The sequence below is a fragment of the Thalassophryne amazonica genome, chromosome 3, assembly GCF_902500255.1.
Source record: "Thalassophryne amazonica chromosome 3, fThaAma1.1, whole genome shotgun sequence".
Taxonomy (NCBI): Eukaryota; Metazoa; Chordata; class Actinopteri; order Batrachoidiformes; family Batrachoididae; genus Thalassophryne; species Thalassophryne amazonica.
The window spans coordinates 98,108,245-98,132,012 of record NC_047105.1 but is presented as its reverse complement, the minus strand read 5'-3'; the positions used below and the strand labels follow the sequence as shown (position 1 = coordinate 98,132,012).

Below are 23,768 nucleotides of genomic sequence, written 5' to 3'. Positions count from 1 at the left end.
TGGAAATATTTTCAAACACTGCTCAGTTTCGATAAGAGCCCTCTAGTTTGGCCTGAATAGAGTTGTCTCCCCAAATATTAATCAAGTCTAAAACCTCGCTTTCCCTCCACTGACCCGTCTCCGCATTGTCATCCGCCATGGTTGTTGTTGTTTCTTCCCACTTGTGCCGTGTCGGGCACAGAATAGTGACGTTCGTCACATAATGATGACGCATAGGTCAGATAAATGCGACCTGGCCATTCAGACTGTAGTCGCATGGCAAAAGATCAGATATGTATCAGAATTGGGACCACATACCCAAGTGGCCTGGATCGGATTTGAAAAAACCTGATCTGTGTTCAGACTGTCATGAAAAGATCAGATACAGGTCGCATAGGGCCAAAAAAATCGGATTTGGGCCACTTCAGTGTGCTGTCTGAACGTAGCCTTAGTCTGTGATGTGAACATGATGGCCACGCAAAATATCCATTTTACACACTGTCCCAGTCCGCTGCCAAGCCGCAAATCCCTGTCAGTTGCGGATATCAGCAGATGCGGGCGAATATACAGCACATAGATTGACTATGTATTGTGTATGTATGGAGTATGTATGGAGTATGTAAGGCAAGAAGTGATTTTTGTGCAGTTCAAAAATCCTGGTAACAGAAAAACATGCCTCTGTGGATAATTACAGATGTGTGCGGGTGTCAGCCGACTTATACAAGCATGTTTCACGCATATTGCGGATGTTAAGCGAATATGAGCCAATTTTGTGCGCAATCCATATGCAAATCCTCCTAAACGGCAGTGGGACAGGGCCCTAACCTGAGCTTGAAGAATCTTAGTTTCTGTGCTTGTAATGCTGGCTTTTTCCTGCCAGCGCATCTCCATAACTGACAGAAGAGAACTTGTGTGAAATTGTTCCATCTAATTGATATGCCTCAAAGTTTCACAGCCATACAACAGCGATGACAGAACTACCACATTCTACACTTTCAGTTTGGTGGATAAATGAATGTCTGTGCTGCAGTACTTTAGAGCATAGACCCCCCAAGGGCTTGGCTGGCTTTCTGGATCCTGGCAGTAACGTCCTGGTCCAGGGACCCATCACAGGACTTTATGCAACCCAAGTACTTAAAATTACTGACATCAGCTCAACACATCAATGTTAATGTATTGCTGGCAAAGAGTAGTCTTGGGCGCAGACTGACAGAGAACTCGTGTCTTCTTGACACTGATTGTCAAGCCAAACAGCCTCCCAAAAATGTAGTTACTAAAGCCTGGTCACTAAATATAGGGGGGAAGCATGAAAGAGAGGCAAACGAGGAAATTAATTAGGCCATAAAAGTGAATCCTGGACATCATTTCTTCATCTGTTTGCTTGGGTATTTAAAAAAATATAAACCACAATAATAAGGGAAATGCCTGCTAAATCTTTTAAAATGTCTGAAAGTGATGATCGTAATGTTGAGTGGAAGTCATAAAAAGACGGTGCTTTTGTTGGAACCAGTAAAAACGTGCTTTGAAATGTTTCTGTTCACAGCTGGCTGGTAAAATCAATTACTGCTTTGTTGAGGAACATGCATTATGGGACTTGAGTTTATTTGTGCATGTCCGTTTTCCTTGGGTCATGTTGACTACAGAGCAGTTGGAGAAGGTTGTTTGATTTTATTTATTTATTTATTTTCAGAAAACAACAAGACCAAAAGGGATCCCTCTCTGCTGTGCATTTAGTGCACAAACTACAAAGACAGGCTGTGGTCAGCACACCCTTGTGAAAGGAGCTAAAATAGTGTCAGCAGGATGTCCAACAGACTTCAGTCAAGTGTAGGAGACAGGAGAAGAGAAGGAGACACAGTCATGTGATATAATGTGCACATGGTTACCTCCCTGAGCAGGTGTTTGTCTCTTTTTAAGCACATTTATGGTAAATGGTTTCATCTGATATCTCATCAGCCTTGAAAAGAAACAATCCATTACATTTTAGTATTGTGTTTTAGTTTTGTTTTTTGGTATTTTGGATGTGGATTCTGCATTTTTTTTCTTTTGCATTCACCATATTGAGCTATCCCATAATCCCTTGAGCACGTGATAGGTGCTGCAGTCAAAACAACATGGAGAAACCACGTGATGACAATTGCAAGTGTACATTATACTACCAAAATGTAAATTTTCACTTCATAAACACAAACCAAATTTCAGACATCATATATATATATATATATATATATATATATATATATATATATATATATATATATATATATATATATATATATATATATATATATATATATAACTCTGGAACAAACAGCACAAACAGTGTTGTAAAGGACAATAAGCAGGGAGTTAAGAGCAAACTTCACTTTCCCCAGAATAACATATGAACAGGAAGCGATCACGGCTCACCGCAATTCCCACTGAAAATAACAGAGAAATCACTTGAGATTCTCACGTTTGCATAAAAGAAACAATACCAATGTTTAAAGACCCAGAAAAAATATTCACCAACGTTTTACCCTGCAATGTTGATGCCATTGTCCATGTGCAGGGGTTAAATTGCAGCGTTATCTGAGCATCTCACTGCAGTTCTCAATGTTGCTGACATCTCACTGTGCTGTAAACACTGAGATTTTGCAAGATTTGAAACCTCATTAGTGTGAATATTGAGGTGGGGCATCTTTCAACATGTAGCTGAATTTGTCCATACATTTCAGTGGATCTCAAATAGATCTGGTGTCCTGAACAATATTTAAAAATTCATTCTGTGAGCATCTGCTGGCACTCTGACTACTTTCTTTGTTTCTCTAACTATCCCAATTCATTTCTACCCACCTCTACCTTCTTATACTTTCTTGTACTTCCTCATTCCACCACCAAGTCTCCTTGTCCTTCCTCTATCCAGATGTCATGCCAAGTAGCTTCCTAGCTGTCTCCTCACAATTTATGCAGTAGTTGTCCAGTCTTCCAGCATATCTATATCTACACCTAATGCCTGTCTCACATCTTCCCTCACTTTCACACATCTTCCTCCTTCAGGTTCCACCATCTCACCCTTGCTTCACCTCTCACAGTCGCCTTCTGCTTCTCCAAAGTCATACAAACCACCATCTGATGTTGTCCAGTTATGATCTCCCCAGGCACCATCTTCGTCTTAGTTTGTATCACCTGAATAGTGCATACTTTGCCTGTGGGCACCTTTCTCCACTCTGCATCATCCTGTGTTCATTCATCTTCAGATAAGTATTCGCTACAGCCATTTCCATCCTTGCAAAATCCCCCACCATCTGTCCATCCAAATTCCTCTCCTTGATTCTGTATCTACACAATACCTGGATGCAAAACAAATCGATGAAGGATTGCAACTTCCATCCGATTCACCCTAGAGAATTCGGTGATAACCACGTCACAAATGGGCCCGGGGCCTATATAGGACTTGCTTCTCTTTTATTTCTCTCAATCTCAAAATATATTTTAAGCAGAGGTGGGACGAAGTCCCCATGAATTCACTCTCAAGTCATGAATCAGCAACTTCCAAGTCAAATCTCAAGTCATAATGACCATAATGACCGAGATTTCCTTTGGGGATGAAAGTACATGAATTTTATATAAAAATCATCACACAGAATGTTCTGAAGTCCTTTTAATGGCAGTATAGACAGTGTTAACCCCTTTCCAGCTAATGACATGTTGATCAAGAATTCTTTCGAAACTTGCCGGAATGCATCTGGCTGTACAGTTTTGATAATCTTTCTGAAATTAACCACTACTAATACAAACAACGGAGTGTTTTAGGTATCTTTCAGTGGTTTTACCCAGTTAATTCACTGTATTTCTGAACGCAGCAACTTAAAGAGCAGTTGGCTGTTGATAACCATTTTCATCATTTTCAGGTGTAGCTTCCCATAGATTCTATGTCTTCAATTTGCCTATAGATGGCTCCACAGTTGATCCTTTGTTTCAAGAAATGGATTTGATCTCAATCAGGATTAAATGAACAAAATATGACCAAATGTGACCAAAATAAGTTATAATTAAGTTATAATAAGATAGTATTAATTGGTCTAACAAAGGTAAGTAAGAGTAGAAACAATGAGATGGTACAAATTTTAATTTCAATGAACTTAATTAAGCCAACAGATTGTTTCTGAGAAGGTCATTGTGCTTCTATGGCAGACCAATTGTGCATTAATTAATGAGGCAGCAAATAATATTTTACTGCAAATGTGCAGTAAAATAACTGCAAATGTGTATTTTGCAATGACGATCGAAACTGGTTACACAAATACCCTCTGCAAGTTTCAAATAATGATTGCTAGATCAACATGTGATTAGCTGGAAAGGGGTTAAAACTGTCTATACTGTCATTAAAAGGACTTCAGAACATTCTTTGTGATGATTTTTATATAAAAGTCATGTACTTTCATCCCCAAAGGAATTCTCAGCCACAATCAGTCAAATAGCCAACTAACTGTGAACTCATGGTTTACCACTAACAAAGGGTTAATTTGAAGCACTGTACCCATTTTAAATTATTCTACCTGGTAGTTTCTAATAAAAGACATAACATTGTCAAATGTAATAAACTTCAACTTATTTTATTCCCATTCACTCATGAATAATCTGTGCTATCTACAAAATATATGGGGGAAAATTCATAAAAATTTGGGATTCTAAAGGGTTAATATCCCCATAGTAGGGTAAGAACTTAATTAAACCCTAAGAATGTATGTAGTGGTATGCCTTACACCTAAAAAATGGGGTTAATTGATGCCCTGATTACATATTGTGCCTTTTTTGTTAGGGGAATATATCAGATATTGCAGTACAAAGACATGTTAATGTTTTGGCAAACAGGGGGTTAATCTGCTGCACTGTACATATTTTAATTTAGTACAACATGATTTTCTAAAAGTAGACATCCATACCCTTCAAATAAAACAGGTCTCATTTTGTTCTACCGCTGGGAGGGGTATGGGTATTTTTTTCAGCCCTTGGCCGCTGGACTAATTTGCATGTCCTCCCTCACTCAGTCCATAAACCTTCTTTTTTATCCCTTTTTCCTCCTTTTAGTGGCTACAACCTCAACTTCCTTGTCCCTACAAAACATTTTTATTGTGACATTTGAAAGAAGCTAAAGTTTTATTACTTAAATTTTCCAACTTATTTTTCCACATTTGAAGGATTTGGTTTCCAATCTACTTCTGCCAACTCAGCTGCATGGAATTCTTGCAGTCTGCTAAGTCTTCTCAAGTGGCTTCACATTAGCAAGGCTCTGTGTAAGTCAGTGTAAGGAACACTGCTCATGCAGTATATTAGACTATCTGGTAAGCTCTTTTCAGGGTCCCCACAACAGATCTGATATGGATTTCCTTGTTGCTATGGCACAAGTTCTATGCCAACTACACATTACATGGAGAATGGGCACAGATGGTCTTGAACCTGGAGCCTTTTGTTTTGGAAGCAAGAGCACTGAATACTCGGTCACTGCTCCGCCTCAGTATGTTAGACTGTAATTATCCTAAATTCACTGTTCATCTTTCATCAGAACAATGTTGTTTCTTTTCTTCAGTATCTGATTCAACCATGTGAAAGTCATGCTATGTGGTGAGTGACCTGTCATGTAACAACAACTAGGGATCATCACACCATTGATTGTGTTATGCACCAATAGCTAATCAATGATTACAATCTCCTCATGATATCTGCATGTTGATTTGGTGCACGTTTTGCCCTCAGTTCGATGTTCTTCCTGTGTAGTAAAACTGGAGCTTCCTGTACTCTTTCCAGTGGAATCATACTGCTTTTGACTTTTAGTGTCAGAGTCGGTGTTCCTGTCATAAAACAGTCATCTTCTGCAGTTATTGTCCAGCATACACATAAAAGGATGTGATTAACAGTGAAGTGCCACAGAGGGATGCAACAAATTTATCCAACATTTTGTTTTCCTAAGAATGGGTCTAGTGTTGTGTGTGTGTGTGTGTGTGTGTGTGTGTGTGTGTGTGTGTGTGTGTGTGTGTGTGTGTGTGTGTGTGTGTGTGTGTGTGTGTGTGTGTGTGTGTGTGTGTGTGTGCATTTCTCCTTGATATTTCTTCCATTCATTCATTCATTTTCCATACCCATTTGCTCCAATTAAGGGTCACCGGGGCCTGGAGCCTATCCCAGCAGTCATAGGGTGTGAGGCAGCTTTGCACTCTGGACAGGATGCCAGGCTATCACAGGGCCACATATAAACAGACAAACACATTCACACCTATGGCCAATTTAGAGACACCAATTCATCAAACCTGCATATCTTTGAAAGTGGGAGGAAACAGAGCACACAGAGGAAGCCCACATGAACACAGGGAGAACATGTAAACTCAACACAAAAAGGGCCGGGTGGGCAGCGATCCCATTACCTTCTTGCTGTGAGGCAACAGTGCTAGCCACCCTGCCACCCTATTTCTTCCTTATATCCTTATTTTAGTGACACTGGCTTCACTGAAGACCCAAATGCAGGGAAAAAAGGGGCTGAGTGTAAACCTGTTTAATCAAAGTTTATAAACAGTCCAAATTCAATTACAAGAATCAATCAATGTAGCAAAGGTTAGCATGAAGGATTAAGCAAAGGCAGGTCCAGAATACAGGCCAGTGGTCAAAACTCAGAAGATCTGTCAGCTTAGTGACAGCGTCTGTAAAATGCTAAGCACACAGTTTCTAAAAGGCAGACCAATGATCAACTCACAGTTCAGGCAGTCAGTCCAGGTAAAATATATCTAAATGAGGCAGCCAAGAGAAACAAGGTAAAACAGGAACAAACACTGGTCAGCAACAAGGAATCACAAGGAGAAACATATGAACACTTTTTGTCACAGTGAACCATACAATGTACTGAAAACATGAGAGATGGGTTCAAACACACAAGGAGGACCATTACTACTATAACAAACAGGTGTGCTCTAAAAGGAAATGAACCAAACAAGACACCACACTGGTAAAACCACAGTTAATATCGTTGAGGGAAATTTGACAAATATATTAATTCTCGTCTCACCATCTTTCTTACTCCAAATTTCTTTTAATGACAAGACTATGACTTTAGGTAACATTACCAGCATGTTCTGGGAACATCTGGATGAAACACATCTTTAAGTGACTTTATGTAACCAAAAAGAACCAAAAAGAATCTTTCCTTCAAAATGTTCCCATAATATTAGGTCTAACATTCTCAAAATGTTTGTGCTAACATTACAATCAAATGTTCTAGGAACCTAAAAGAAACTTTATTTAAAAACGTTCTGCAAACTTTACAGCTAACATTTTGATAACATTTTACAAACATTCTTACACCCCCAATTCCAGTGAGGTTGGGATGTTGTGTAAAATATAAATAAAAACAGAATACAATGATTTGAAAATCCTCTTCAACTGTCAGAGAAACTATATTCAATTGAATACACCACAAAGACAAGATATTTAATGTTCAAACTGATAGACTTTGTTGTTTTTGTGCAAATATTTGCTCATTTTGAAATGGATGCCTGCAACACATTTCAAAAAAGTTGGGACTGGGCAACAAAAGATTGGGAAAGTTGATGAATGCTCAAAGAACACCTAATTGGAAACAGGTGAGTGTCATGACTGGGTATAAAAGGAGCATCGCCAAAAGGCTCAGCCGTTCACAAGCAAAGATGGGGTGATGATCACCACTTTGTGAACAACTGTGTGAAAAAAAAATAGTCCAACAGTTTAAGAACAATATTTCTCAGCGTTCAGTTGCAAGGAATTTAGGGATTCCATCAAATACAGTCCATAACATAATCAGAAGATTCAGAGAATCTGGAGAACTTTCTACACATAAGCGACAAGGCCGAAAGCCAACATTGAATGTCCAAGATCTTCGATCTCTCAGGCAACACTGCATTAAAAACCAACATCATTGTGTAAAGGATTTTACTGCGTGGGTTCAGGAACACTTCAGAAAAACATTATCAGTTAACACAGTTCGTTGCTACATCTACAAGTGCAAGTTAAAACTCTGCCATGGAGGTCTGTTAGTGCCCATGGCATGCCATCTGTGATGGCACCATCAATGCTGAAAGGTACATCCAGGTTTTGGTGCAACACATTCTGCCATCAAAGCAACGTCTTTTTCAGGAACGTCCCTGCTTATTTCAGCAAGACAATACCAAGCCACATTCTGCACATGTTACAACAGCGTGGCTTCGTAGTAAAAGAGTGCGGGTACTAGACTGTCCCAGTCCCACTGTCCCAGCTTTTTTGAAACGTTGCAGGCATCCATTTCAAAAGGAGCAATATTTGCACAAAAACAATAAAGTTTATCAGTTTGAACATTAAATATCTTGTCTTTGTGGTGTATTTAATTGAATATAAGCTGAACAGGATTTGCAAATCATTGTATTCTGTTTTTATTTACATTTTACACAATGTCCCAACTTCATTGGAATTGGGGTTGTATAATGTTTTGGGAACTTTATTTTGTTAGCTTGGTGTTTCAAAGTCCCATGTCTACAACACAGCTCTCCCATTGAGGTCATGAACAGATCTGTCCACCGTAGTCACCTTCAAGGTCACACTCTTCCAAAATCAGATAAGCTTGTGCGGCTTTCTTGCAGACTCAATAAAACATAGTTTCCAGGCACTGCAAAGCGAATCTTTTCACTTTGTGAAAGTGAAAGGAGGTTTGATTGCCTGCCAAAAAACACAGGATGTTGATGAAACAATGTATTTTGGGTCAAGTCTGCCTATATGCAATATGGCAAATTAAACAGGCTGTACGTAAGGGAGAAAACCAGGATCATATAAACTATTTTATTTTGTTGTGCACTCCTTTTTTTGTCCAAAACATGGAAAAGGTATCCAGTAATATACTGTCAATCTTTTTCCAAAAATGTTCAGTAATTTTACAATCCTTTATTGGAAACATTTTTATCAGGTAATTACTGCATATTCTTTACAGTGTGGTGCCAAAAGCCATAACATATATTTTTTGTTTCTAATTCCAGCTCTTTTTTTTAACCATTGCAGTATATTTAGCTATGTATAGCACACAATTTCAGTCAAGGAGCTGGCTTCTGAAAAAGTCTTTTCAGAAGTTCAAATAAAATCCTCTGCTCACCAAAATATTTTAGTGTTTTATCATCAATTTTGAACCAGAGACTGTCTAGACTTGACGCAAACTCAGTGTCCTCAAATTTTAAAAGTCTTGTCTCAGTTGGTGTAAAGGCCTGTATCATGTATGAAAGAGCAATAACTTTTTACTTTTGGGCACACCATTTGGACAAAAACTTCACATTAACACCCTTAAGTCATAAAGAGGTACTAACTGTGATTCCCCTAAGCAACAAGAAATTCCCATTACAGTATCTGTCCAGAGGCATAACGAGACATTAGTCCTGAAGGAGAAGAACACCTTTCTGGAAAATACAGAAAAAGAAAAAAGAATGAAAAAAATGAAATGAAATGACAGCAAAGTCAACGTTAATCTGTGATTGCGATTCCTGCGCAGAAGGATGCCAACACTTGAACTGGACTGAACCTGAACCTCAGAGGGATCCACGTGGGAGTAAATGTGAAAAACATGATGGATAAGTGTGAGCAAAGCTGATCCCTTTGGTTTGCATGCCTTCTCTCGTGTGTCTGTAAACTGATGTGGTAAAAAGTTTGAAACCACAGTAATACTGATTGCAGGTCCTGGACATGTTTCCTAAATTATATTTAGAGCTAGCCAAGCATACACATGGACATAATGCAACATGTTTGGTGACCTGTGGGAAAGCATGCAGTGTCCATGATCATGTTGTAATCTGGCTCATGTATATTTGTATTTCTGGCGTAAGTCATTTATAACTTGAAGAACGAGCATTCCTGTGCCTGTCCCTGTCTGTACTCTCATACCCTCACTTTGTAGCTGATCAGTGGCTGCTTCCTGCACACGTAAGTGACTGGAATCCTACTTGCACTTCTGTCGCCTTACATTCTGAAACAGAAATGTACAGAATCAGGACACAGGATTCCTACTAACCCTAATGATGACACATTTATCCCATTAAATTTGAAAACAAATTGATTTCGGAAGTGAATATAAATGCTTGTGTCCACTGACATAAAACACATTTTCTTTTTTTTTTTGTTCTGGCAGTTTGTAAAACAGATGCTTGTCATGGTGTACAGAAAACTCTGGCCTTAGTAATGATCACATGGCCACAGTAATGATAAGAAAATGTAATTCACTACCACACAAGATCTTCAGAAACCATGACAAAGTCAGATTTCCTCAAGGGGAGAGGAAATCGATTGCAGGAAGATTGGGCCTTTTGAGTTTTAGAACAAGTTTGTTCTGTGTGTTTTTTCTATCCATTTTTGTCGAATGAGGTAACAGTACCAATGGCATGAAGACGGTAAGTGCAATAGCAGTCTGACATTGGATCCAGTGGCCTTGATCTTCACCCAAATGACTGACCTCTGACTGACCTTGCCGGGTAAATTCTGGAATCCAAGTATGAACCAAAGCAGTTTGACAAGCATATTCTACCAGAAGACTCAACAGGTTAAAGAAAAATGATTTATTACATAAGTGAGTACAGAGATGTAAATTTGGTTTGGCCTTAGTTCCCTTTGCAGCAGTGGGATGAGCTGAGATGTTCTTGAATCCTGCTTGTGGAGGTGGCAGGTGCCAGAGCCCATCCCCAGTGGTGGGCAGGGACCAACAGGTGGCAGTGGAGGTAGCGTCAAGTGGGGAAGTGAAAAACACGAAAGGTGAGTGAGACGTTAAAGCTTTTAAAGGACATGCCTGTGTCCGATTGGTTTATGGCAGTGGTTTCCAAACTATTCCAGAAAGGGCCAAGAGGGTGCAGGTTTTCCTTGTAGCCACTGACTTCAGCAGGTTATTTCACTGCTTAACATCCCCTTGAGCAGGTGGGATGAGCTCATCAATGAAATCACGCGCTGGAGTTAGTATCCCCAGAGGGGACCCGCAAAGAATCCAAGACATGGCCACGGTGCTCTGCGGCTGCGGTATACCGAGACCCTGCGGCGCTGTGGATTTTTCCGCAAGAAGTCTGTCCTTGCGAGCTGCCGGAGCGCTCCGCATCAAAAGCGAGCATAGTCTCTGGACCTGTTGCCAGAGTTGGCGCAGCTCTGCACAGCAGAGAGGGGGGCGGTGTGAGTGGCCCGCTGCAGCGTTTACCGAGCCCGCAGACTCAGTAAGCACATCGGAGGCAGTGAGAGCAATCGCGGTGATTGCTCTCATGGCGGCGCCTGATAAGGATGCAGAACACAATGCGCTGTTAAAAAAAAAGAAGCATGCAAAATTGCACTAAAAAAGAATCTGTGAAACTTCGAGGCCGCCAAAGGTGAACTGCATTATAGCAAGGGACCACTGTATGTGTGAAGGGGCCCTAACAGTGGCATGTGTTTAGGATTGTGTATGTGGCTGAAGTCAATTAGCTGATTGTTTATCTGAGAGATGCTGAAATGTGAGTCTTCTAATTTAATTTACATTTTTTTTACCTTGTCATTTGCCACAATAAATTCCTTCAGAGCAATTTTAGGGTCAACCTTCAATGGCATACCACATTTGATAGAAATCAGCAAATGGAGGAAGAAGCAGGACGTAGGTCAGCAAACAGATGGGCAGACATGACCTTGGCCCACTCCTTGAGTTAAGGCACATTTGACCTTGCTGGGAAATTCCAGAACCCACCTCTGTATGTAATCATGGATGAGCGCTAATCTACTAAATCTTAATGAATCCAAGACAGAGATTATCCTGTTTGGGGGAAACACTTCGACAGCCTGCTCTGATGATATCCTGGGCCCCATGAGTTCCATCATTTAGTCCTGTATGAGGAACCTCTGGATGATTTTTGACAGCCATTTTAAATTTGATAAGCAGATCAGTGCTGCTGTTTAAGCAGGTTTTTCAAACTCCCCCTTTTAAACAAAGACCAAGCCCTATTTTTCTGGGATCAACCTTGAGAAAGTTATCTACACTTTCCTTACAAGTAGTACAAGCCCTGAATGCATTGCTGAAATACCAATGCATCCACAATTTCCATAAATGATTTACAGAGGGGATCAGAGGGCCTATTATATATGAATGTTAAAATCACCAATGATCAAATTATTATCAGCGCTAGTTGACAAGATACAAATAAATGCACCAAATTCATCCAAGAATTCAGAATATGGGCCAGGGGGCCTATAAACAATGACAAAATAACTCGACTGATGTCCATACTTCTGCCCCAGACAATATGTAGCATCATGGGCTGAGCGGAGAATCAGATGCTCAAATGATTTATACTTGTGACCCCCAACAGTTAATAAAGTAAACCAAGAAACCATGTCATCTGAAACAACAACAGGTAAGTTATAGTTTCACTTTACAGATGAACAAAGATTTCTAAAGAATTTTTTTTTAAACTTAAAACTATTTTATTTACAAGTGTTCTAATGTAAGAAATGTTTTTTCCTTCAAAATGTACAGTAATCAGAAATTAATTTTGAGGGGAAAAAAGAAAAAACAAAAACATTTGTAAGGATTTTCTTCAGAAAACTGCTATGTACAAATTAGCAGTTATGTGACACATTTCTGCACTGTAGTCTTCCATTTTTTTGGCCTGATGTCTCGTTTCTATTGGACAATGCAAAGCTACGTCACAGTGCACAGTGGCGAAAGTTGAATTGGGTTGAACTTTGACCGTGACAGCTTGACGACAAGCAGCAATGCCCACCAACTCAATTTTTGACATGTCGTGCTTCATTGAGAAGAATGTGATTTAGAGCAATCCACAGTGCATTTAATGCCCTGAACGCATTCAGTGTGAAAGGCCCTTAAGTTGAAATAAATGAAAAAAAAAACCCCTTTGTCATCTGGAAAACAATTTGTAGTAAATACACGGGGAGTGATTTTTAAGGTGGCTTGTCATTGACTACAGCAGGTTCAATTCCGGAAAATCATTGCTATCTAGACTAGGTGCTGAACTTGCAAACTTGCAAGGGTTTAACCAGGGAAAAATGCTGATGGCATTGTTCCAGATGACACATTTGAAGTCACTTTTCCTGTTTGCGCAGCATGGCTATCCTCAGCAATTACATGTTCTGTCTTGCAGCATAAGTATGCATCTCAGTTATATCAGAGCCCACCTGGTGATAAAGATTTGTGTCTGCAGCTGAAGCCAAACCTGGAACACAAAGACACTTTTTTTCATCCTGCTCAGTGTTATTTCAGTCATTGACTGTGGTGAAGATTGGCACTTACACCCAGCTGGCTTCCTGGTGCACACTGCTGTGTGCCTGTCAGTTATAGTGAGCGTAGTGGCTCCTCCTGGTCCCAGACGACCCATTTACACCATGTTACACCATGGCACTGCCAGCGGGACCCAGGTCAGTCTTTTCTACTCGCCCTGACATGCGAAGAAAAAAGGTTTTTGACCCAGAACACTTAAACAAATCCAATATGACACTTGGGTAGATGAAGCAGTAGAGAGTAAGATCTTGAAGAATAGTGATGTGGGTGTTAAAACCAATCATCTAAACATCCTTTAAACTGAAAATTTATGAATGGATCTCAATATTTTTCATAGTTATTTCCACAAAAGAGCCAAAGATGTGCACACAGGTGACACCTTTTGCACCAGTTCATACATTTTCACTGTGTTTAGGTATGTTATTTTTCTATTATAAGATACTTTAATATGGGGGTGTCAAAATCCAACCTCTCATCCATGTTGTGACACCAGGGTAATGGATCAAGTAGGGGACTGCTTGTTGGGGTAAAATACAGTGAGGACCTTGTATGCCCCTTGGCCACTACGGTAGCTATGAAGGCCCAACAGAAACCCTGAACATGAGACAACTAAGGGGGCTCTGGAGAAAAAAGATTACCTCAACAGTGGATCAGGCAGAGGAGATGATGACTTGTAACTCAACAGCTGTGAAGGCAGATGAAGGCTACAGCAGATCCTCAGTCCCCAACTGTCTGGGATTTCCCAGTCATTGGACAAGGCTAAGGATCTGTCAAGTACTGTATGTTTGCTGGTGTGCAAGACCATTTCCACATTAAACAAACCCATGCACAGGAGTCTCTAGATCATGGGTGGACAACTTGTTCCAGAAAGAGCCAAGAGGGTGCAGGTTTTCTTTGCAGCCAGTGATTCCACAAGGTGATTTCACTGATTAACTGATTCAATCTGCTCAAAGTGATATTAATCAGTGAAATCACCTAGTGGAATCAGTTGTTGCAAAGAAAACCTGCACCCTCTTGGCCCTTTCTGGAACAAGTTGCCCACCCCTGCTCTAGATCAATCCTGGATGTCCACCATCTGTCTGGGAATCGATGAAGAAACAATCTTCCTTGCCACAGATGGATTGCCATGAATTTAATATGCCATTTTCAAGTGGCTAAGGATTTTCACGAGTTCACTAAGGTATGTGCATACATCTCCCTTATAAAAGATGCCTTTTTTTTAAGCTATATGGGCTATCAATACACACAGTACTTTTTGCTGTGAAATTATTTAATTTGGTGTGACAATCCCGTACAATTCTTTACGTAATGTGGTAATTTTTTCCACAATCAATTAGAATCAGCTAAGAGTGGCATTGCTTACCTTCAAATTCATATTTCATAAAACATCAGGGGCCTTCTTTGGGTTTTTACTACTGTGCTGCAGCACATTGGCTATGCCTCTGCTCATCTTTTGAGTGGTGAGCAGAAGGCTTTTGCTCACCACTGGAGGCAGCACCACATACAGTAGCAGAAAGCGCAGTGCAGAAGAAGCCCATAACGTTGTGCTGAAATTCATCTGCATTTTTTGATGTTTGAACTCCTCAGTTTTAGTCTTTATTTTATTACAATTCAAGCCCTTTGTGCAGGAGACATGAGACAGTTGTGAATCAACCAGATGTGACATTCAGCTGCAGCAACAGCAGCATGGAAGCAAAAACGACCGTTAAGTGTTAATTCCCGTTCTGAACTTGTAAGAGTCTCTCTGACCTTTGAATGTTTAAAAGAGTTTGAAAACCCTAAAGTAGCTACAGACTCACTCAACCGATTCATAATGTTCAAACTGGGCCATGCATCGACTGGCTCTTGAGGGCCTTTCACACTGAAAGCGTCAAACGCGTCAGAAGCATCAAAAATCGGTCTAAAAAGCAATATTTTCAATGAGACGCATTGCTTTTTAGACGCGTCAGAAGCGTCGCATCAAAAGCCAAGCTAAAACAATGCTTCTGACGGAAGCGCGCATTGCCGCTTGTCGGCAGGCTGACGCGGTCAAAGTTCAATCCAATCCAACTTTCAACGCGTTGAGCCGTGATGTAGCTTCGCGCTGTCCAATAGGAACGACGCGTCGGGCCAAAACACGGAAGATTAGTGGCAGAAACCACTGATCTATACAAAACGGATTGGTGCAGAAACCACTGATCTGTACAAAAACAGAAGCGTTTCACAGGACTGCTCAGTTATAGAACAGTTTTCTGAAGAAAAATCCTTGGAAATGTTGTTGTTGTTGTTGCTGTTTGTTACCTCAGAATTTCTGATTACTGTTAAAAAAAAAGTTTAGAACACTTGCAATTAAAATAGCTAAATAAATCAATAAATGTTTTTTTTTAGAAACCTTTCATCTGTAAATTAAAACCATCTGTTATTTCAGATTAGATAATTTCTTGTTTAACATAAGGAACCTTGGACATTTATTTTTAGACAAATAAAATAACATGGAAACTTGTACATTTTTTAAAGTCTGGTAGATTATTTATATCTCATTTCAACCAGAAACAACAGACACTGTAAATAAATACAAATGTTTATTATAAATGCAACAGGAAGTAATTTAACAATGACTGCAATGTGATTGTAAAGTAGGATTTCTGTGACATAAACCTCATGATGAATTTTTTTTAATGGTCATTTCAACTTGTAATTTCGCCAAAATATGTAATTGCCTTTAATATTGTTATCAGGACATTTTTAAAATATGAATTTGAGTGCAATAAGTGGAGAGCTTCTACCTGTGCAAATGTCTTTTGACTTTGATTCGTGGACATTTTAATGATCCATTCATTTATTGTTAAAATATAAAATGAAACAGCTTTTAAAAAATAATAAAATAGTTGCTGTTGAAAGAGCCTTTTATTTAGAAGCAGGTGATGTTATGTTGGATTCTCGAGACCAGATGAAGGTCTCTTCTGCAGGTTTGAACTCTGGTGGTGTTGCTGTAGACACTTTTGTCCTATTTTGAAGAGCAGAGATGTTTCTTTCGACTGGACTTCGTGGTGTTCAGCTCATCAATGGAAATTTGGTTGTCTGCACAGCAAATGTTCCTGATTGGGACAAATAAAAAAATTTATTTAAATATAAAGAAACACTAAACAGTTTATATATAAAAAAAAAAAAAAAAAAAAAAAAAAAACGATGGAAAAAAATGCCCGAAAAAAAGTTATTTAAAGTTAAGCTTTGTGGTGTCTGAAAAAAGCTGTAGCTTCATTTGGTAAAAATAAAAAAGACTGAACCACCTACAAATTAAAGCATTGACTCAGATCAACTGTTCTAAAAAGCTAAGCTAACGTTAGCCGATCAATAAACCTTCACAGCAGTGCAGAAACGTCACGTTTTATTTTAATATTATTCTCACCTCGATAAAGCTGCAGAACTAAACTCCATTGGACAAACTGGGACTTCGCATATATCCAAAAAGTGGGAGATTTCGGACTGAGTGGGTGTGCTCTATCCCCCCGGCTGCCTGCCTTGCTGTGCCCAGGAATGATGCCTGAAGGCCGGCTTCTCCGTGCAGGTCGGCCCGCTGTCGCGGTTCTATCGATATCCCATCAAGTCGTCAGTCCTCCCTCGGTCGGCGTCACTCCGAAAAGTAGCTAAAAAAAAGCTTCTCCCAGCAGGGTGATGGGAGAATTGTTCTACTGCTGTTTTTTAAAGCTTTTTTGTGGTTCAGGCGACCCAAATTCAAGATGGCGATTGTTGAACTTTTTTCAGGTTGTGGAAACAGCCAGAGTGTGACGTAGCAATCTCCGCCCCCTTGCCGCTTCCGAAGCGAAGAGTGACATCACACGTCGGATGCGTCAGATGCGTTGGAAATGCATCCGACGGATTGGGAAGCATTGACGGATTGGCCTGAAGTATTCAGTGTGAAAGGCCCATTAGTGTGTTTAGCTCAATCTAGGAGTCCTTGAATTGTATCATTTACTTTATTATTGATTTCCAATTAATAATGCACTTGGCCTCAGTGTGGAAGGTTCCTGGTTCAAACCCCACCCTTGCCACATTTCTCCATGTAATGGGGAGTTGCGTCAGGAAGGGCATCCGGCATAAAACGTATGCCAATTCCACATGCAGATCCACCTCGGATTTGCTATGGCGACCCCGAGTGCAAAGAAGGGAGCAGCTGAAGAAACTCACTATTGGTGAATTGTTACTAAAAGACAAACTAAAAGGATTAACCTGCAATCTCATATCTGAGCAAAGCAAACAAACAAAAAAAAAAAGATCATCGCACTTTTTCCAGCGCACCTGATCGTGTCCTCCTTTTGTTTTGCTCTCATGTTGTCACTCCAGCTGTTGTGCATCCATTCAAAAGGTCAGGTGGTTAAATGCTGTCATGATAGCTTTCTCTCTATCTTTTTTCTTTCTTTTTGCAGCTGAGAATGATTAAGTCATCACACTGTTCTTTTTCCTTCGATAAAAGACAACCAAACTTAACAGGGAAAATGAGGCCTAACACTTAACTGATAATACCAGGGCTCTGAGAAACAATATCACAAATACACACACACACACACACACACACACACACACACACACACACACACACACACACACACACACACACACACACACACACACACACACACACACACACACACACACACACACACACACACACAAACACTATCAGTGTGAGGCAGTGCAGAAAAGCTTGCCTGTGCATCTTTTTAGCTTGAAACTTTGATGACACCACCTGCCATTGGTCCTCAGTGACACCTCAGCCCTGTCCTTTACCAAGTGTGTTCACCACAGCCTGAAAAAATGCACTTGGGGGAAAATGAGTCACTGGAGACTTCACATTGTCGATTCTACTGTAAACAAAGTAGTTCATGGAACCACTAAAGGGTTTTTGGAACTCAGGGGACCCTTAATGTGTGGCATACATGATATCATGCTGATAGCTATGCTGGGTTACAACGCTGATTATTTCTTTCTTCTTCCTAGAATTTGAGGTCAGATTAATTTAATCTTTGACATAAAAGCTATTGTTGCTATTCCACAGAGAGCCAGAGTATCTGGAAAGTATTGTGATTTTGGAGGGATTCGTGGACAGCTGCTGCACTACTTGAGCAGAGTACAGAGTCCTAACTTGTGGTCTGTGAAAGCTCCTCCAAAGGGCTAATTACACTTCAGATGTTGAGTGTTGTTTTCACTCAGCTTTCCTCGAATATAAACTCAGCCAGGACCATCGTAAAAGCCCATTTTAAAAACTCTCCCAACCTCTATGGTGCAGCTCTGAGTGCACACTGTGTGCATCAAGAGTTAGGATGCGTCACATGGCTCGATGGTTGAACATGTGTGCCCATCTGTGAGGATATGTCTGCCTGTAAATCAACTAAGGCAGCATGTAGACCCAATTACATCTGTAAATCCAAGTAGCATCATTCTGAAACAAGTAATGCTTCTTTCACACAGGAGATGCATGTTTGCAAGTTGGACACATTGGGATTAGAATTTTGGACAGTCAAACCTGTACTGACAACATTTATATACTGTGGGACCCAGATCTATCCCAGATTTGGAAGCTATATTAGTATATAGTGATGTAATAGATAATAGTTGATCCGTCATCCATACATACCGCCCCACACGGTTTGACACACGCAAACTACAAAGTAAATGCATGAGAGTGATTTCACGTCAGGGTGACTTGTTATTAAAGTGATAACTGCACTAATTTTGATACAGTTGCAGTAAAATCAGTCTGAGTGGAAGACATGCAGCTCCACACTCACACAGCCTGTAAAAACAGCCTCACACTCTGCTTGAGACTGCATTCTCAGTGCACTTCTGGATACAGACACAAAGAATCTCTCAAAAACTAAAGAAGTCAAGGAGTAAATGTCTTCTCTGTGTACTCTTAATCTGTGCATCTTGGATCTGGCAAATGGGTGCTGGCAACATTTTCCCAGATGGACTGCCTCCTCAGCGACCATACTAAGGGCCCCTTCACACATAGTACAAATAAGTACAACTCAGTGCGTCTCACGGCGAAACGGCTTGCATGAGCAAACCACGCGAACATTGAGTCAACGGGCAGATGTGCATGATCCCGGTGCGACGGTTTGTGCACATGACGGTGTCCTTCGAGCAGAAACACAGTACGAGCAGCTGCACCACATCACACCGCTGATGTGGAGAACAATAAAAATAAAAACCAGCTGTATAATTAGTGAATATCACTGGGTTGATATAAATAATACATAACAGGGGATACAATACAGAACCCCGTGGTTAAATAACCCTGGTTAAGAAAAAAATGTCACTCACGGGATTCTATCCCATAAACTCTGATTACCAGATGGAAACATTACCACCGCTCTACCATCTCTGGCCTGTAATCAGTGTGGAAAAATGCTTCAAATCAGCAAAGACATGGAGGTGCACTGTGTCCAGCCACTGCAGCCTGGCGCAAAGGCGAAAGATGGTTTATATATTTCCATGTGAGGACAGCAGGCAGAGACACGCGCCTCAGAGAGGAATGTGGTCAGTTCATGTCCTTCCAAACACGGAACATGTTCTCAAGCTGGTACATCCAGAAACAGAGATCTTTACAGCTGCAGCTGTGAGCAGACATGCCCCTTGTCCGTTCAACGCCCAGACCAATGTGTCACTCTGTGTTATGTGGTCATTCATTTTCATTATTTGTTATGTAATTGCGTAAGTATGTATTGTCGTAATTATTTATATAACTGTCCTGGCAGTGGATTCTGTGTTTGTAATGTGTGCATGGAGCTGCCATCCAGCTGTCAGTGTGCTGTGTGATCAGCTGACAGGCTCCGCCCCGTGCTGTGTGCAATCAGACCTCGCTGTCCGGCCCCCATGTGATCAGATCTGTACATACAGTACATATAAACATTTTATCCAAGTGTGTGTGTGTGTGGGGGGGGGGGGGTGACATACGCGGACACATGCGAGACACATGCACCGCGTGTGTGGCTTTTTGCAACTCCACAGTTGTGGGGGACTTAGACAAATTTCACATCCATCTTGACAGTGATTGTCTGCTGACTGTTTTCATGATGTTAATGTGAATGGGTACACATTTTCTAAGTGTCAGGTGAGTGGTGTTAGATGTTCGTGTGTGTGTGCTCCGGTCAGAAGTCGCTGCTGTACGGAGGCAAATAGCGAAGATGGCCATCAGCTGCAAGTTTGGCTTGGAGTGGTTTGCCGCCTCCGATGATGACATCAGGTTATATCCAAGGTAAGAAGGCTAGAACGTTTGAATGACTAAAATTAATGCTTTAAAAATATGTTAGCACTAATCCTAACCTGCTCCGCTACAATCTCCCCCACACCGGAAGTTCCGGTGCCATCAGGCGTAGAACGCGGAACTAATGTGTGTATATAGTCAATAGGCTGGTGGCCTGTCATTAGTATATCCATCCTCCCCCTATGACCCATGATTGGAATAAGTGGGCATAGAAAATTAATGAATGAATATGAAGGAATTGTAATTCTGGCAACTTTAGCTGCCAGTAGTTTACTGAAAATTAACAGTGAAATTTTTACATTGCAGATCCAGAAGTATTTGAGCAATGACAATTTTTCACAAGAAAACAGATAAAATCTAGCTTTGAGAGTCCCATGTTGTGTGTTGGGGGGTTTGGCTGGGCATTGTTTTGCTGTTTTTGTGTTTATTTTCCTCCCAGGTGGTTTGGGGCTGATCTCTGGGGAGAGTGTGCTGCAGAAGAGTCTCTCACATCTGTTACGGTGATCTGCTGCTCCTGTTGCACTCACGTGCAGATCTAAGGACTCTCAGCTGGTGCCAATGAAGAAATGAAGAGCTGCATTTAAGCCAGCAGTGATCAGGGCTGAATTGCCGGAGAATACGACCATGTGACGATCGTTTGGGGACGCTGAGGGCCGCTCCAGATTCTGACATTGCGCCTGTGAAGGAGGACGAGGGTGAGAGGCAAATGCGGTCAGCACACGTCAGAGGTGATTATTCTGCAAGGCTTATCTGTAATTGTAATTTGGCGTTTTTGTGCAGCTATAATTAAATATTGGTGAAAATTGTTTGGTTTGCTCCTCACGGCAGTGGCGCGTGGATTGATTATCCTCCACTAGCTGTGAGCAGCAGCCCTTTTGAACTAAATCCGAAAGCAGACCTGAACGTGTAGCTGATAAGTGTGCCTCTAAATAATATTTCGTGGTAACAGTGTTGAATAACCTCAGTACAGTCCTGGGAAAAGCCACCTGGGGGGGTGTCGGCGGAATTCCTGAGTCCAAAACGTTCGGACTCCGATTTGTTGAGACGCTGAGAAAGTGCGCCGCCTCTTCACCTCACCAGACTTATTTAGTATTTCATATACAGCACAAGGGGAAAAAATAAAACTTGTTTCTTTTGGAACTGCTTCTGGTTATTTGACGCTGGGTTCAGTCGGACGCTGGATCGCTCCTCAATCTGCGTCCAAACCATAACAGAATTCTCCGGCCATTCCAGTATGGACCCAGCGGCAGAGGCAGTTCCTTTTCAGGAAAAAGTCCAGAAACACCTGGAGATGATTTGGGAGCAAGTACAGCACCTTTCGATCCAAATTCAGCAGACAGATGCCCGTGTTACGGAGCTAGTAGCGCAGGCAGTTCCGCTTCCTGCGGTTGCAGCTCCGGTTCCATCGAGCCCGGTACAGATAAGTTCGCCGTCCAGAGATTCGGCTCCTGAACCGGTTATATGTCATCCAGAACCTTATTCGGGAGATGTGGAGACTTGTGCTCCGTTTTTGATGCAGTGTTCTTTGGTTTTGGCTCAGCGACCAGCGTCTTTCTCTTCTGAGAGCAGCCGTGTGTCATATGTTACAAATCTGCTGCGAGGGGACGCCCTGGCGTGGGTCACTGCGTTGTGGAGCAATAAATCATCACTGCTAGTATCTTTTGATGAATTTTCCCGTGAGTTCCATTTGGTTTTTGATCATCCGGTATTGCTGAACCTCCGACAGGGGCGGCGAAGCGCAGCTGCTTATTCTGTGGATTTTCGAATCTTTTCCGCACAATCCGGTTGGAACGCTGCCGCTTTGAGGGGGGTGTTGTAGACGGGTTAAATGATTCCCTGAAAGACGAGCTAGTAGTCCGTGACGAACCGAAGGATTTAAACGAGTTGATATCCTTGGTTATTTGTCTAGATGATCGGATTAAGGAGCGTGGACGGGAGAGAGGGCGAACGTCCGAGCGGGATTTTGTGTTTCGGGGTTTCCCCGACACAAGGCCGGACCGCCATTTCTTCGCTCCACTGAGACTCCTCCGACGGGACCTCTAGCTCCTCTAGTGGATGAGCCATGCAACTCGGAAGGGTTAGAACAGCCATATTGCCCCGGTCAAACGAGTGTCAGGAGACAGCAAAGTAAAATGGCTCCACGTGTTTTTTGGGAATTATTTGGGATATAATAGGGGAGTTTTTGTGAACTGATTTTTGTGTACAGCACTCGAGGCAGTTCTGGTGGAGTGAACAGGCTGGCTGATTGGAGTTCGCTTGGGCTCAAGTAAGCGTGGGTTTTTATTATTTATAGTTGTTTAATTTTTGTTAGTGGTGTGGGTCGTTTTGTTTTGTTGGTTTTTATTTCCCTGTCCCCTAACCCCAACCTAACACACTTCTGACCGTTTGTCTTTAGTGTTGTGGGGTGGTGCAGGTTGGTTATGCTGGGCATCCCCAAGAAAACCTCTGCACCTGGGGGGGGGTTTCAGGGCCCTTATTTAGGTTTAGTTATTCCCAGTTCCACCCCAGCCTCGGTGAGCCTCTGACCGTTCGCCATTGGCGTCACTGGGGTGTGGGGCAGTGGGAATATACTTCAGACGGAGCGGTGGGGCCAATCAGAGCCATACGCCTTTTCCGCTGTCCACCCCTCCCGGTAGACTGGAGTATAGTCGGAGGGACGACACCGGCTGTATTGCCAGTTTTCCCCTGCCTTTGGGGGTGGAGCTGGGTTACATTTTCCTGTTGTCTTCCCCGGCTCAGTAGTCCTGAGCCGATTGCCACGACGTGTCAGCCGACAGACTCTGGGGGTGTTCCGGGGTCTTTCGGGGTGCTGGGGAGGTCAGCGGGGCTTCCCGTTGTTTTTCTTTGCCCCTGGGGTGGTTTTTTGGGGTCCCCTGGGGGTTTGGGATTTTATGTTGTTTATGTTTCCTCCTGTTTTCCACCTCTGGGGTTTGATGGAACGGTCCTCTGGGGGGGAGTTTGACTGTGGGGCCAGCTGGCCGTGTTTGGCGGGGGGGGGGGTTTCTGGGTCGTGGGGGTGTCTCCTGGGGTTTGATGGGATGGTCCTCTGGGGGGCGTTAAGGCTCCCGTATACGCCTGGGGATTCCTGGATGGCCCCAGCCATGGTTGTTACTTCCGGAGTTGACGAGAATGTCCTCTGGGGGGAGTTGACCTCTACATGTTGGAGGGAGGGTGTTGATTGTTTTTTTTACTGTAGCTTGTGTTATATTGTGTTGTGGGGCTTTGTTGGGTTTTGGGGTTGTATGTTTTTCGTTTCTTCCTGGGTTTGATGGGACGGTCCCCTGGGGA

At 41.8% G+C, this 23,768-nt stretch overlaps 1 long non-coding RNA gene across 1 annotated transcript; it reads left to right on the top strand.

Moving 5' to 3' along the window:
• On the top strand, window positions 1-23,127 carry LOC117507319. The gene is made up of 3 exons (XR_004559679.1): window positions 1-434; window positions 18,447-18,457; window positions 23,117-23,127. It is a non-coding gene; the product is annotated as an uncharacterized LOC117507319 (long non-coding RNA).
• Window positions 23,128-23,768: the final 641 nt, after the last annotated feature.